Below are 16,781 nucleotides of genomic sequence, written 5' to 3'. Positions count from 1 at the left end.
AGACCAAAAGTGGTATCTTGACCTACAGTCAATCATGGCATGATGTCTAGCTAACCAATCCATGCCCAAGATGATATCATAATCTCTGAAGGGCATTTCAATGAAATCAGACAGGAAAGTGTGTCTTTGGATCACCAAAGGACAATCTCTATACATTCTATTAACCCTAGCCTCTTGTCCTAGTGGACTTGTTACTAGCATCTCAAAGTCCATTTTTGTACATGGAACAGCAATGCAATCAATGATGCTAGCACTCACATAGGAATGGGTAGAACCCGGATCAAATAACACAAACACATCTTGGTTAAAAGTTGAGAAGGTACCGGCCACAACATCAGATGTCTCGGCCTCTTCCCTCTATCTCATTGCATAAACTCTGACCGGAACACTGTCTTGCTCTGAATATTTTACTGTGCCTTGGCTGCCTGATTGGCTACCTCTACCCTTGCCTCTACCTCTGCTGGGTGGTTGTGAACTTCTGGTGACAGGGCTCTGAACTGACCCTTCTACAGTAGTAGGAGGTGGTCCAACTCTGCGGCTACTGGTGCAGTCCTTGGCAAAGTGTCCTATGCCTCCACAGTTATAACAGGCTCCAATAGCCTTGTAGCAGATCCCACCATGATTTCTTCCACATGTTTCACATTGGCGGGGAGGGTAGGAACCTCTGGTGCTCTGCTGACCAGATAGGGGAGGTCTCTGTCCTGAATATCTTCCCCTACCAGACTTCTTGCCACCTCTGCCATGTCCCCCATTGTTCTTCCTCTTTCCAGTAGGACCACTGGAACTCTGTTCTACTGATTTTCCCTCTTTCTTTGTCTTCTCTGATCTCTTTTTCTCAGGAGCAGCTTCAAACTCAATTCTTTCCAACTCTAGAGCTTAAGAAACAAGTTCAGAGAAGTTAGTGTGTTTGAATCCGACCACTTGTACTCTGATACTGGGCTTCAAGCCGGTTTCAAACCTTTTACATCTCTCCCTGCTGGTAGCAAGTAAACTTACTGCATAATGGCTCAGGCGGGAAAATTCTCTTTCATAGTCAGCCACTGATTTGCCCCCCTGTTTCAGACTTAGGAATTCTTATAGCTTCTGGTCTACATAAGCATCAGGGACATATTTCTGCCTGATTTCCTTGAGGAAGTCATTCCATGTTAGCACTGCAGGTTCTACCAGACTGTGGGGAATGGTTTTCCACCAGTCATAAGCATCCCCCTGTAGTAAGGATACTGAGTATTTGAATCTGAGCTCCTCTGTACAATGCAGTTTCTTGAATACCCTATCCATCCTCTCTAACCACTGTTCAGCTTCTAGAGGATTTACTGTCCCCTTGAACTCTGTAGCCCCATACTTCATCAATTTGTCATACTGCCTAGTAGGAGACTGTGGTTGTACCATTGGTGTCTGTATTGGGACTTGAGTAGGCACATTACTAGCCATTTGTTGGAACATTGCGACCATCTCTTTGGCGAGCGAAGCGACAAAGCTGCGATGCTGCAGGGTGGTGTTCTTTGAACCACTGACATTATGTAGGCCTGGGGCATCCCCTTGCACCTCAGCCTCAATAGATTGATCGAATGAACGATCACCCTCTTCCATAGTCAATGCGAGGATTCTAGATCTCCTGAACAATTAACACAAGGAGATTTCCTCCCATTAGTGCATATTTATAATGTAATGTACTGTATGTATCAAACAATGATATTGAGCAGTGGTACTATGAAGAAAGAATATTCAAATAACAGGTGAAAACAGAATTTAAAAACTATGCTCTGATACCACTAAAACATGTCACACCCTACCCTTCTGTAAGGCATAACATGATCCCGTAGTATACCTAATGAATTACCAACTCCGTCTACTGATAACCCATTAAATACACTACAAGGGATTTTGAAAACTTTTCTTACTTCTTTTACAGTGGTGAGCACTATTTACAGGTATTAAAAACCTTTTTGAACTGAAGTGATAGAACTGACACATTTGACTTATTTGGAATTTCAGTAAAAATTTTGGCAGAGTGCCATCTGTATTTTGGATAAAACAGTTCTTCAAAAACCTGTAAAAAGCACTTCAATATATTTCCAAATCTCAACTCCAACATTTTCTCAACACAACAGGTTTCTCAACTCAAATCCACAGTGATTTTTCAAAGACTGAGATACAAGAAATATAATGCAATTTTTACAAGTCAAAATAACTCATAATTATTTTACAACTTCAAGGTACAATTTGAATTTGCAACTGCTCAAAACCAAAAACAATATGTACATACAGTGGTCATACATTACAGTACAAAATGCAAAATATTGGTATACTCATTATACCCGGTAGTCTCTCGCTGGAGGTACTAGCAGCCTAGTCTGCTGCCCTATCTGTCTGTCTACCTGCAACAGCAATAAAAAGCTATCGCTGAGACAATGTCTCAGTGGTGCACAACATTAACCAGATACAAATTTAAATCACAATTCATAGTTCAAATAAATGATGGATACGTAAAACCATAATTAAATTCAAGACAATAATTGTCAACAAGAATTTAAACTCCATTTCTCAATATCACAATAATTTTCAATAAGTCAGATCATGGTTGAATTCAAATGACAGTATATGTCAATAAGAGTTTAAATTCATTTCACAATCTCACAATACATATCAATAAATCACACACAGCTTAATCATGTTTCAGAGTTCAATTCGTCCCAAAAGCCGATGGCTAATGAGGTATCCAATTCGTCCCAAAAGTCAATGACTAATGAGGAATAACATAGCTAGCTAGCAAAAATATGAGTACTCATCCAATTCGTCCTCAACAGGCACACACCTCAACACTTCAGCCAGAGAGGGAATTCAATTCATCCCACTAGACAAGCTAGTGAGGAATACAATCAATACACATGATAGTTGTGGTTTCAAACCATTTACAGTGCTTTTCAATCAATAAGTATCCATCAATATCATTCAAACAATTTCTCACAATTTCAAACCATTTACAATGATTTTCAAGCGATAAATATCCATTCAAACACATTTCCACAATTTAAAACGATAATATACAAATAGTCATAATTCATTTCAATTGAAAAATTCAAAAGAAAAAGTTATTGTGCACAAACCTCTGATAACTGTCTTCTGGTCTGGACTCAATGTTTCCTTCCCTTTTTCTGAGTCTTTGGTAACTGAGAAACACAATTTGAAATGTTTCAGTACTAAATTAAATTGTCTCTAACGATAATGTTCGATAATTAATTCACTGAATACCTTTATTTGCTTAATCAACCCATATGTCGACCCTCGATGTGTTCTAGGTAAATTAGGTTTTAATGCTATTAATATGTCACATTTGATAGTATTTTAGGGTTGGTACGTGTTACCAATTTCAGTTCCGTGTATACTGCATTTTATTGCAAATTGCTGGATTCCGGGATACTAGTTGACCTAGCCGGACGACCTAGTTCCCTCGATTTTTGGATTTTGGTCAAAACTACAAACTTGTAGATCTATGTCTTATTGCACGCGGGGCAAAATTTCAGGTCATTCCGAGTTATGTAGACCAAGTTATGGTCATTTTACTATTGCTGGTCAAATGGCATCAAATTAGGTCATTTTAGGTCAATTTGGTCAACTTTGGTTCGGCCAGTTTTTGGACCCGAACTTGTGCAAGTTGTTTGACTTGCTTATGGTCATTTCTGGGCTTTGGTGTCTTCATAAGACTTGTAGGTATGGGTCTTAACTATTCATGGTTAAAATTTCAGATCAATTAGACCTGTTTTGAGTGAGTTATGGCCTAAACACTAACTGCTGCCCAATTGGTAAATTTTCAGGCCCTATTGCACTTAATCCGAATTGGTCATTTTTTCATGTCACCTTGCAAGCAGAATTTTGGTATGCTTTCTTAATGAAAGTTGGCACATTTTGTGCCTAGTTTCACCTCCAATTGGTCTCATACCAATTGGAGTTACACATTTAGAGTTATAGGCTAAAATGCACACTGCCCTTAACTACATTGCTTATACATCTATCCATTACACATTTACTTGCTATATGTCCACTTCCCTTACCAATTCTGTTTTGGTACATTACCAAAACCATATACCACTTCATTTTAAAATCACTTTGGGCAGAATACAAACATCCTCAATACACCAAATAAAACTCTAATTCACAAAGTCCAAACACAATCACATATACACATAAACATTTCTAGTTTTTACATACACTTTACACAACTAATTTATATACATATCCATCAATCCTCGATGCCATAATTCTGCCAATATCTTCATGAACTCATACATTTATCAAAGAGTTCCAAGGCTGCCGACTTGTTCCACAATGCCACAGTGTCCTACAATTCATCAATTTCCATTCCAAGTGCACAATCACCATATACATGTGGAATTAACTTACTTGGACATTAAATCACCCTAATCAATATAATTTCTCATCAAATATATGTATAAATATTTCATTAAACATACAACTCCATGGCTGTCCAAAATGGATATATCAATAACTCCTCAAACTTGAAAATTTTCTTCACAATTCAAACACCCATAACAAGTATACAAAGTTTAACAAAGCAATGTTCAAAAATACAAACTTACCTTTGGTTGGGACTTGTTAAACCTTCACTAAACTTCTTGATTTTGGTATCAAGCTCTTCCTTGTGATGTGAGGACAATTTTTAATGAAGCTACCTAGGTGATTGGAAGTGAAATGAAGGAATGGATCAAGCTCATGCAAAACGGCAATGGAGTCCTCCCTTTCTTCTCAATTCGGCATGGTTGAATCCAAGTGAGGAAGATGAAATTGCTGATGGTATAATGGGTGTACACCTACCCCATTTAACTTTTAGTTAATTCTTTAGTGGCCCACTCACTCAAATTAATTATATAATAAGTTTAATTCCCACTTATTCCACATTAAACCCTTAATTTTTGTTATTTACTTTAGGTACCACCAAATTAATTTTTCATTTTATTTTCTAAGTGTAATATTATTTATTTTTAATGGATATTTAGGTCAAAAGACAATTCAGGATGTCAAATGACCATAATGCCCCTGTTCGGGTTGCATTCCCGATTTTTCGGTAACACCGGGTTTTGTCTGTTTTTCGATTTCTCACTTTTCTTTGTACTAATTATTTAATTTTTCTTTGATATTTCTAATGATATTTATACTTCAATTATTGTCTCTTTAAGTCCTAGAAATATTTTTCAGGGTTTCCCGCAGTCCAGGGCTAGTCAACGGTCCACGCCGTGACTTCCCGGTGCGGTCACCCATCGCTAGGGTTCCCGGCTCGCTTAACTTGGTTACATTTCTTTGCTATTATTTTTCCTTTGTTTTTCTTGTATTTTCTCTTCTTGTATTTCATTATTTTATGTCTCCTCACTCATATCGAAGTGTATTTCTAGGCATCCTAGCTGTCCGGACAACACTGGTCACCGGAACAGTAGAACGCACTACCGAACTTAGGGGTGTTACAGTCATGACACTTCTATCTCTTCCAATCAATTTGGCTCATGCCCGGTCATTCAACTATGGAAGCGATCTTTCTCATTAGAAGCTTGATGGAGAAATATAGAGATGTGTAGAAAGATCTACACATGGTTTTTATCGATTTAGAGAAGTGATAAGTGCATAATTTATTAATTTTACTCCCATCACATTTAGTGTTTCTATTGTGTTTTTATGCATAATTCAGTTGATTAAAGTATAATTATCTATTAGGCATATGTTTAGAGAGTTATTGGAATAATTGTGTTAAATGGAGAAATTTGCAGCATTTGCAGGGTTTTGGTGAAATCTCAGAACATAAAAGTGTGGAAGGAAGCTTGGAAAGGTCAAAGGATTGAGAAGTATTGCTGATACAAAGTACACGAGTCATGTAAGCACAACCACGGATCCGTGTAACATTCTGCCAAAAGAAATCCAGAGAACCGAGGAAGAAACAAAGTACACGGGTCGTGTAACTTGACCCGTGTAAATCCTGGAGACCCATGTAACCTTCTGTGCCAATGCAAGACATACCCATTCAGCTCTAGTAAGTTACATGGTCTTAGGCCATGTAGTGATACACGGACCGTGTATCCGTCGATAATCAGTTTCCTGATTTTGCTCCAGTTGCAGTTTTTGACAGAGAGAAAGATTCCTAACACCTCATGGACTCTAAAAACCTAACCCTAGGCCATTTATTATAAATAGAAGAGGCAGCAACCGACACACAGGCCTCCAACACCTTCATTCGACATACATTTTAGATATTTATAATTTTTTATTTTATTTTTTTGTAAGCCATGAACATGAGTGGCTAAGTTCTTAATTCAGTTCAAGGGATTCAAGTTCTTTTGTGTGATTTGTGAGATCGGGTTCTTAATTTAATTTATGTCTTTTGAATATCTATTATTTTCTGATTTTATTGTCTTTGATCTATTGAATGATTTGCTAAAAAGGCCTATTAGTTAATTGTTTGATGTGATCAATTGCTAGTTCGTCTTCATAATCCGTAATTGTTGTGTAAGATTGAACGTGAGTAGCAATTAGGTTTTATTGATTATGATCCAAGTTTTCGATAATAACCTAAGGAAACAATATGATGAATTAAATGATTTATGCTTCATAAATTGTTGTTCAGCTTAACTACTTCCTTTTCTTAAAGCAATTATTAATTTGATGAGGATTGCTTAATACCAATTCAGTTAATAATTAGAGTCAACAAGAGTGCTAAGCTCGAATTGATGAGAATAGGGAAGTTAGGGGTTTTACCTCACTATTTGGTAAATCTACGTTAAGTATTCAATAAGAGATAATTGTATTTCTTTTGTCTATAATCGAATCATGCATTGGAATGTGAATTACCTTGGGCTAAAGTTTGTTTAATTTGAGAGTTTCATATTTAATTTTAGTTCTTAATTTTTGATTTTTGATTTCTTTTTTTTTTTGGACTGCGAATTACCCCCCCAACCTTTGTTTCTTTTTCCATTTCACAAGTGCATGAAATTTAACAATTTAGTCTCTAGGGTTTGACCTGGATTTACCACTCACTGCAGAAAATATTTCATAACTGGTAATTTCAGTTAATTTAATTTCTGGTGGATTTTACAGCCATCAAGAAGGCTTATGATAGTGTTCCAAGAGATGTCTTATAGAGAGTGTTAGAACAAAAGAAGGTATCTATTAGGTACATACAAGTGTAAAAAGATATGTACGAAGGAGCAACTACTATTGTGTGCACAGTGGAAGAGGACACAAGAGATTTTTCTATCTCAGTTAGATTATACCAAGGTTCAGCTATAAGCCCTTACCTTTTTACATTAGTTTTAGATGAATTGACGAAACATATACAAGAGAGTGTCCCTTGGTGCATGATATTTGCGGATGATATAGTTCTGATAGATGAGACACAAGAAGGAGTCAATAGAAAGCTAGAGCTTTGGAGAAGTACTCTAAAGTCAAAAGGCTTAAAGTTAAGAAGAACGAAGACATAATACATGCATTGCAAATTCAGTGAAGGCTGAACTGGTGATAGGGAATGAGTTATGTGACACCCCTTACCCATCTACAGTATAGCCGAGTAAGATATGTCACACAGTGCACCGAAACACCCTATTTTATTTCAATCATTTTTATCCTTCCTTATTTATTTTTATCATAGTTATGAAGTACAATTTGGTGAAGTATAATTTATTTACGTCATTTATGGAAAACATCAATTTATTTGAGGTTCCGCAAATTTTATAGAAAATCCGGCAGAGTACCGACTAAAAATGGAGAAAACAGTTCTTCGGAACCTGTGAAAAACACTTCCAAAATTTTCAATCAATCCAAAACTCCATTTCATCAACAAAATCTCAATGTTTCTCAAATATACTCCCATTTCTCATTCATTGATTTCATATGATATTCATATAAAAGTCATAAATAAATATTCACTTTTTCATTCATAAACACAATTTCCATTATTTACATCAATACCCAAAATACATTACATAAGTCTTAATTACACATGAGAAAATAAAAGTTAATTACAAAATACCAAAATAAAACCTAGTGTCCTACCAATGCACTGATGACGGTGAGGTGACACGGACACTATGCAGAGCTGTAGAAGGTCTCATCCAGTCTGTGGTCTACTGGGCTCTCGGTCCGTCTTTCCAGAACCTACACGTGGCAAAAGCAATGCGCTAAGCAATAATGCTTAGTGGTGCAAATAATAAAATAAAAAGAAATAACAAAAAATAAATATGCAGTGCATATTTTGATGTCTTATGCAGACAATTTTTTTTTTTTATAATTATTGGTAATCTTATTTATTTTGTACTTGTTACATTCATAATTTCATTAAATTTATCCACTTTCATTTTTGGTTGCCCAAGTAACCTATACTGGATGACTGGACTGGATAAATAGGTAAACTGGCACTGGGTATCGAGTACCTCGGGCCGTCACACCATCAGTCACATATGTATCTCCCGGTGTGCAACAGAACAGCTAATAAGCTATAATAACATTAGGCACAAGGCCAAGTATCAACACAATGTCAGAATGGCTACAAGCCATAAAATCACAGAATGGCATAATGCCATGTGCAGTACTGCTAACTGAACCTTATTGGCATGCCAACCTATCCAAACCAATCTTGCTACGTGTACTAGGGCATGTTACACTTTTAAATTGTACAATTCTTGAAATTTAAGTTTAGGTGTTACTATTCATTTCATTAGTCAACTAAAATGTTGACTTTTGCATAGATAATAGGTACATTGGTTCTAATACTCCCAACATACCTCATTTTGCATTCTAAAGTAGTTGGTATTGGTTGCCAATACCATTTCTAAGCTTAGTGTTAGTTATTCAAAATTTTCAGATTTCAAGCTTTGTGTTTACTGTTCCATTGGTCATTTTTACAGTAGGAATTTGACAAAGTTGTCAACATGAAAGTTGTTCCTTATTGTGTCTAGTTACATTTCTTTTTTTGAATCACTCCATTTGGAGTTTTGTAGTTCAAGTTATGGCCTAAACACCATAACTCACTGGATTGCAAACTTTTCAGATTTTCTAGATAGAATAAAATCTATAGTGTTTTATGCAGTGACTGCAGGTAACTTTTTGAATATGTTATGATCAAAATGTGGGTTAGGTTTCTTCATGAAAGTTGTAGGTCTATTCTCAGCTTTTTAATGGTAAAATTTTAGGTCAATTGGACCTTTCTATACTGAGTTATGACCAAATAAATAAACACTGTTCATTTGGTCATTTTGCCCAGGCAGAATGCAAGTCACCCGGATTAGGGCAATTTTTAGGTCAACTTGATTTGGTTTTTTAGGCAGGGTTTCTTCACCAAAGTGGTGCCATTATGTGTCTAGTTTCATGTCCAATTAGCCTTGCACAAATTGAACCTCTACAACTCCATTTATAACAGCCCAAACCTGCTGGACTCACATCCAGACCTGCAGGGCAGCCAAGGCAGCTCACCCAAATTCAAATACTAAGCCACAACTCACTTTATTTCTTCATCATACACAGCCAAATGGTCACTAATTGACCATTTAAACTTTATTCACCAACACATGAGCAAACCCTAGGTTTCTCTCAAACCCTAAGTCCACAATTTCAAATTGTTCCATTTTCATATTTTCTAGTTTAGATTAATATTGTAACAAAGAATATAAGAGAAAAATAAACAAAAGTGGCACTAGCCTTCACTTAGTCACTTTCCAAATCTTGAGAACTTCTCTTTTTGTCTTTCTTTTTGCTGCCCAAGACTTGCTCTAGGTGTAAGGAAAATTTTTAATGAAAGGAGCAAGGGATTTTATGGTGTAAAATGGTGGGAAAGGAAGCTTGGTTGGGATGGCAATGGTGGATAGCTTGGAACTGGTTCGTTGTAGCTGAAGAAAATTAAAGAAACTGATTTGTTTTCTTTCATTTTCTACCCATTTAGTCATTTTAAATGAGTTATTGCCATGTGTCACAATGTGATTGGGTGGGAGGATTTTAATTGCATAAGCATGATGTCAAAAGTCCCATTTTTCTTCAATTTTTTTTTTCTTTTCTTTCTATTCATTTTCAATTAAATTTTTAGCAATATTTATTCATATTTTAGTTATAATAATTATTTACTTAAATGGATAAGTCGGCCAAAAATCATCTCTGAAGATGAAATGATCAAAATGCCCTCTGTTTGGCTTAACAGACCAAAATTGTCTATACTGATTGAAAAAATTTTCTAAGCATTTTCTTGGTATTCTAATGCCATAGAAACCTCAATGACCCTTCTCTGGAGTCCCAAAAATTATTTTATGAATTTTCTCTCGGGTCTAGGGCTCCTAGTTGCGAGGACCACAACTTCCCACTAGGTTACCCATCGCTAGGGCACCAACTCATTTAACTCGGTTGTATTTTATTTCTAAAATTTTTCTTTCTAATATTTGAGTTAATTATGGTTCCTCACTTCAGTTTAAATATTTTTTTTTCCAGACGTTCTAGCTGTCCAGACCGACACTGGTCACTGGAACAGTAGAATGTACGGAGTTGCTACAGGGAGGGTGTTACAACTCTTCCCCTCTAATTTAAATTTCGTCCTCGAAATTTACCTGATGCAAACAATTGAAGGAACTGTTGCCTCATCGTCTCTTTACTTTCCCATGTTGCCTTGGTGCTTCCAAAGCACTTTTACTAGTGGAATCTGCTTATTCCTGAACTCTTTTATTTCCTAAGCCAGGATCTGTATGGGTTCTTCTTCATATGTCAAATCCGGTTGTACTTCAATTTCTTTAATGGAGATGACATGTGAAGGATCTGAGTGGTATCTTCTTAGCATAGACACGTGAAACACATTATGGATCTTGTCTAGCTCTGGTGGTAAAGTTAGCTTGTAGGCCACTAGACCCACACGTTCAATGACTTCATATGGGCCAATGAACCTAGGGCTCAACTTACCTTTTCTTTCAAACCTCAGTACCTTCTTCCACGGTGACACCTTGAGGAACACTTTGTCGCCAATAGCATATTCTATTTCTTTTCTCTTCAGGTTAGCATAGCATTTTTGTCTGTCTGAGGCAACCTTCAAATTAGCTTTCATTAGTTTTACTTTCTCCTCAGTCTGTTTCACTAGGTCTGGCCCTATCAGTTTGTCTTTGCCCAATTCAGTCTAGCACACTGGATTTCTACATTTTGTCCCATACAGTGCTTCATACGGGGCCATTTGGATGCTAGCTTGGTAGCTATTGTTGTATGCAAATTCTGCCAGTGAGAGGTATCTATCCCAACTTCCCTCAAACTCAATGACACAACTCCTCAGCATATCCTCAAGGGCCTGACATATATTTCATGTTATTATTATCATTTCAATTCAATATTTGTATTAATTCAATTGGTTTCAATTGTTTACCTGGATTACTCTTTCTAATTGCCCATCCGTCTGAGGATGGAAAGCTATGCTGAAGTGGTGTTGTGTACCCAAGGATTCATGCAATTTCTTTCAAAATCTCGATGTAAACCATGGGTCTCGATCAGATATGATGGAAAGTGAAATTCCATGCAGTCTAACTATCTCACTGATATACAATTCTGCTAACTTCTCTAGTGAGTAGTCGGTCTAATCGGCGAGAAAGTGTCTTTGACCGTCAATCTATCTACTATCACCCATATTGCATCATGCTTCTTCTGGGTGAGAGGTAGATCACTTACAAAATCCATAGTGACCCGATCCCATTTCCATTCAGGTATGAGTATAGGTTGTAGCAAACCCGATGGAACTTGATGTTCTGCCTTGACTTGTTGGCATGTCAACCATTTAGTCACATAGTCAGCTATGTCCTTCTTCATGCTAGGCCACCAATACTGAAGTTTCAGATCATGATACATTTTTGTACTTCCTAGGTGCATAGCATAAACACTGGTATGTGCCTCTTTCAGAATACTGGCTTTCAATTTCCCATCATTTGATACACACACTCTTTCTTTGTAGTACAGACACCCATCTACTTTCATCTTATAGTCAGTTGCTTTCCCTTCTAGGATTTTGCTCATAATAGCCTTTAGCTTCTTATCTGCCTTCTGCCCATCTAAAATCTACTGTAGCAGGTTTGGCCTCACTTGCAACTCAGCCAAAATAGCTCCATCTCGAGCCAAAGATAGACGGGCATTCAATGATCTCAAAGCTGTGATGGATTTTCTACTCAAAGCATCAGTAACTACATTTGCCTTCCCAAGATGGTAGTCAATCACACAATCATAGTCATTCAGAACTCAATCCATCGCCTCTGTCTGAGGTTGAGCTCCTTCTGGGTTGGCAAGTATTTCAAACTCTTGTGGTCTGTGTAAATGTAGCACTTTTCACCATACAAGTAGTGCCTCCATATCTTCAGTGCGAAGATAATTGCTACAAGTTTTAGATCATGGGTAGGGTAGTTCTGTTCATGTGGCCTTAGCTACTTGGAAGCATAAGCAACCACCTTCCCTTCTTGCATCAATACACACCCTAGCCCATTATGAGAGGCATCACTATAAACCACAAAGTCCTTCCCCGACACTGGCTGTGTTAACACTGGTGCCTCTGTCAACATAGCCTTTAACTTCTCAAAACTGGCCTGACACTTATCATTCCAGTCAAATATGACATTCTTGTGTAACAACTTGGTCATTGGAGCAGCTATTAAAGAAAATCCCTTCACAAATCTTCTGTAATACCCAGCTAGCCCCAAGAAACTTCTGACCTCAGTTGTATTTCTGGGAGGCTTCCATTCCATCACTGCTTCTATTTTTTTGGGATCCACTCTAATCCCATCAGCTGATACTATGTGTCCAAGGAATGCAATCTTATTTAACCAGAAGTCACACTTGGACAACTTAGCATACAGCTTCTTTTCTCTCAGGGTTTGCAAAACAATCCTCACATGCTCATCATATTCTTCCCTGGTTTTGGAATACACCAAAATATCATCAATAAAGACCAATACGAACTGATCTAGGTATGGATGGAAGATACAATTCATAAGGTCCATGAATGCTGCTGGTGCATTTGTTAGGCCAAAGGACATCACCAGGAACTCATAATGCCCATACCGGGTCCTGAATGCAGTCTTTGGCACATCTGCATCCTTCACCCTCAACTAATGATACCCTGATCTGAGATCAATTTTGGAAAATACTCCTGCTCCCTTCAACTGATTAAATAGATCATCAATTCTAGGCAATAAATATTTATTCTTCACTGTCACTTTATTTAACTGCCGGTAATCAATGCATAACCTCAAAGTCCCATCTTTCTTCTTTATAAACAGCACTAGAGCTCCCCATGGTGACACACTGGGGCGTATGAACCCCTTATCCAGTAACTCCTATAACTGGATTTTCAACTCTTTTAACTCCGTAGGTGCCATCCTATAAAGAGCAATAGAAATTGGTGTTATACCCGGCAGTATCTCAATAGCGAATTCGATTTCCCTTTCTGGTGGCAAGCTAGGCAATTCTTCAGGGAATACATCTGGGAAGTCTCTTACTATGGGTATGCCACACAGATCTGGCTTAGCCTGCCTAGTATCTACCACATGTGCTAGGTAGGCTTCACAGCCTTTTATCATTAGTTTTCTTGCAACTGTGGCTGAGATGACATTGGACAAGAAATCTATCCTTTCCCCCACAACTGTGATCTCATTACCCTCAGGAGTTTTCAAAGAAATCCTCTTCAATTTACAATCAACCATTGCTTGATGACATGACAACCAATCCATTCCCAAAATCACATCAAACTCATGGAAAAGCAACTTGATCAGGTCTGCCAAGAATTCATACCCCTGAATCCTTAACAGGCAATCTTTGTACACTTTGTTCACCACTACACTGTGGCCCAATGGATTAGTGACTAGGATATCTTGGTCACTTTCCCCTACTAATAACCCTCTTTCTACGGGTAGGTTGATGCAGATGTATGAATAAGTGGATCCTAGATCCACCAATGCATGCATAGATGTATTGTAGAGGGAGAACGTACCCCTAATGACGTCTGGGGCATCTTGCTCCTCCTGAGCTCTTATGGCATAGGCTCGCAGTGCTCGCCTCAAGCCTCTCTGGGCTCGGATGCAGCCTCGTGATGGTCCCACCGCTCGATTTTCTAGATTTCCTACCTCTTTGTGGTGCAGAAGCAGGTCTGTCTACTTGTGTTGGAGCAGCTGTAGCAATTCTGCATGGACAGTTCCTCAACTGATGCTCTGTCGACCCATACCTTAAGCAAGCACCAGTCACTCTCCAACACTCCCCCTTATACCATTTCAGACAATGCAGACATGTAGAAGATGCTAGGGCTGGTCCCCTGAACCCTATCCCTGGAGAGCTGCCCACTGATGGTGTGGACTGACCTCTCCTAGGGGTAAACTATGGCCTGGGCCCCTTAGACTGACCCTGACCTTGAGGTTGACTTGAACTCTGTGCAGGTGGACCTTTGAACTTCTTTCCTGGTGCAGGAGATGAGGTAGACTAACCCGGGCCCTTCTTCTGCTGTCTCTGCCTCAGGTTAATGAACTCTCTTCTTCTCTCTTCTAGGTAGACACTACCCACATATTTCTTCTTGAATTCTGAGAGGAAGAAGTCCCAATTTATTAATTCTGGCTGCACTTCACTAGACATTGTATCCCACCATTGGTAGGCATCATCTTGCAACATAGATACAACAGCTTCTAGATTTTACTCTTAAGTGCAGTGGAGTTATTTTAAAACCCTTCCCGTTCTGTTCAACCAGTTTTTGGCTGCAATAGAATCATTTTCTCTCTTGCCAAAGAAATCCACAGCTCCAAATTTTCTCAGTCTTTCCAGATGTGATTTATGCTATGGAGGTGGTGATGGTGGCATTACCCCAGCCATTTGTCTAAAAAACTCGGCCATTTGCTGGAAGGCTCTGCTGGAGCTGGTGGAGTAGGTTCTCCCCTACCCCCATCTCAGCTGCTGCAGGTGGAGCACGACTCTCCACTTCCTCCTCAACTAACCTCTGAGATGTGGGGTCCATATCCTATTCAAAATAACAAAGACAAACAGATCTGCATTAGTGTCATCTCGACTCTTACAAATGCAATGCACGGTATGGACTCGATCTAGAAACAGAAACACCTAAATTGTCCTCTGATACCACTAAATGTGACACCCCTTACCCATTTATAGTATAGCCGAGAAAGATATGTCATACAGTGTACCAGAATACCCTAATTTATTTCAATCATTTTTATCCTTCTTTATTTATTTTTATCATAGTTATGAAGTACAATTTGGTGAAGTATAATTTATTTAAGTCATTTATTGGAAAATCAATTTATTTGAGGTTCCACAAATTTTATAGAAAATTCGGCAGAGTATCGGCAAAAAATGAAGAAAACAGTTCTTCGAAACCTGTGAAAAACACTTCCAAAATTTTCAATCAATCCAAAACTCCATTTCATCAACAAAATCTCAATGTTTCTCAAATATACTCCCATTTCTCATTCATTCATTTCATATGATATTCATATAAAAGTCATAAATAAATATTCACTTTTTCATTCATAAACACAATTTCCATTATTTACATCAATACCCAAAATACATTACATAAGTCTTAATTACACATGAGAAAATAAAAGTTAATTACAAAAAACCAAAATAAAACCTAGTGTCCTACCAATGCACTGATGACGGTGAGGTGACACGGACACTATGCAGAGCTGCAGAAGGTCTGACCCAGTCTGTGGTCTACTGGGCTCTCGGTCGGTTTCTCCAGAACCTATGCGTGGAAAAAGCAATGCGCTAAGCAATAATAATTAGTGGTGCAAATAATAAAATAAAAAGAAATAACATAAAATAAATATGCAGTGCATGTTCTGATGTCTTATGCAGACAATTTATAATTATTGGTAATCTTATTTATTTTGTACTTGTTATATTCATAATTTCATTAAATTTATCCACTTTCATTTTTGGTTGCTCAAGTAACCTATACTGCATGACTAGACTGGATAAATAGGTAAATTGGCACTGGGTATCGAGTACCTCGGGCCGTCACACCATCGGTTACATATGTATCTCCCGGTGTGCAACAGAACAGCTAATAAGTTATAATAACATTAGGCACAAGGCCAAGTATCAACACAATGTCAGAATGGCTACAAGCCATAAAATCACAAAATGGCATAATGCCATGTGCAGTACTGCTAACTGAACCCTATTGGCATGCCAACCTATCCAAACCAATCTTGCTAGGTGTACTAGGGCATGTTACACTTTTAAATTATACAATTCTTGAAATTTAAGTTTAGGTGTTACTATTCATTTTATTAGTTAACTAAAATGTTGACTTTTGTATAGACAATAGGTATATTGGTTCTAATACTCCCAACATACCACATTTTGCATTCTAAAGTGGTTGGTATTGGTTGCCAATACCATTTCTAAGCTTAATGTTAGTTATTCAAAATTTTTAGATTTTAAGCCTTGTGTTTACTGTTCCATTAGTCATTTTTACAGTAGGAATTTGACAAAGTTGTCAACATGAAAATTGTTCCTTATTGTGTCTAGTTACATTTATTTTTTTGAATCACTCCATTTGGAGTTTTGTAGCTCAAGTTATGGCCTAAACACCATAACTGGCCGGATTACAAACTTTCCAGATTTTCTGGACAGAACCAAATCTACAGTGTTTTATGTAGTGACTGTAGGTCACTTTTTGAACATGTTATGGTCAAAATGTGGGTTAGGTTTCTTCATGAAAGTAGTAGGTCTATGTCTCAGCTTTCTGCTGGTAAAATTTCAGGTCAATTGAACCT

Source organism: Hevea brasiliensis, unplaced genomic scaffold (genome assembly GCF_030052815.1).
Source record: "Hevea brasiliensis isolate MT/VB/25A 57/8 unplaced genomic scaffold, ASM3005281v1 Scaf1, whole genome shotgun sequence".
In the NCBI taxonomy this organism is placed as follows: Eukaryota; Viridiplantae; Streptophyta; class Magnoliopsida; order Malpighiales; family Euphorbiaceae; genus Hevea; species Hevea brasiliensis.
Note: the sequence above shows the minus strand (reverse complement) of the source record.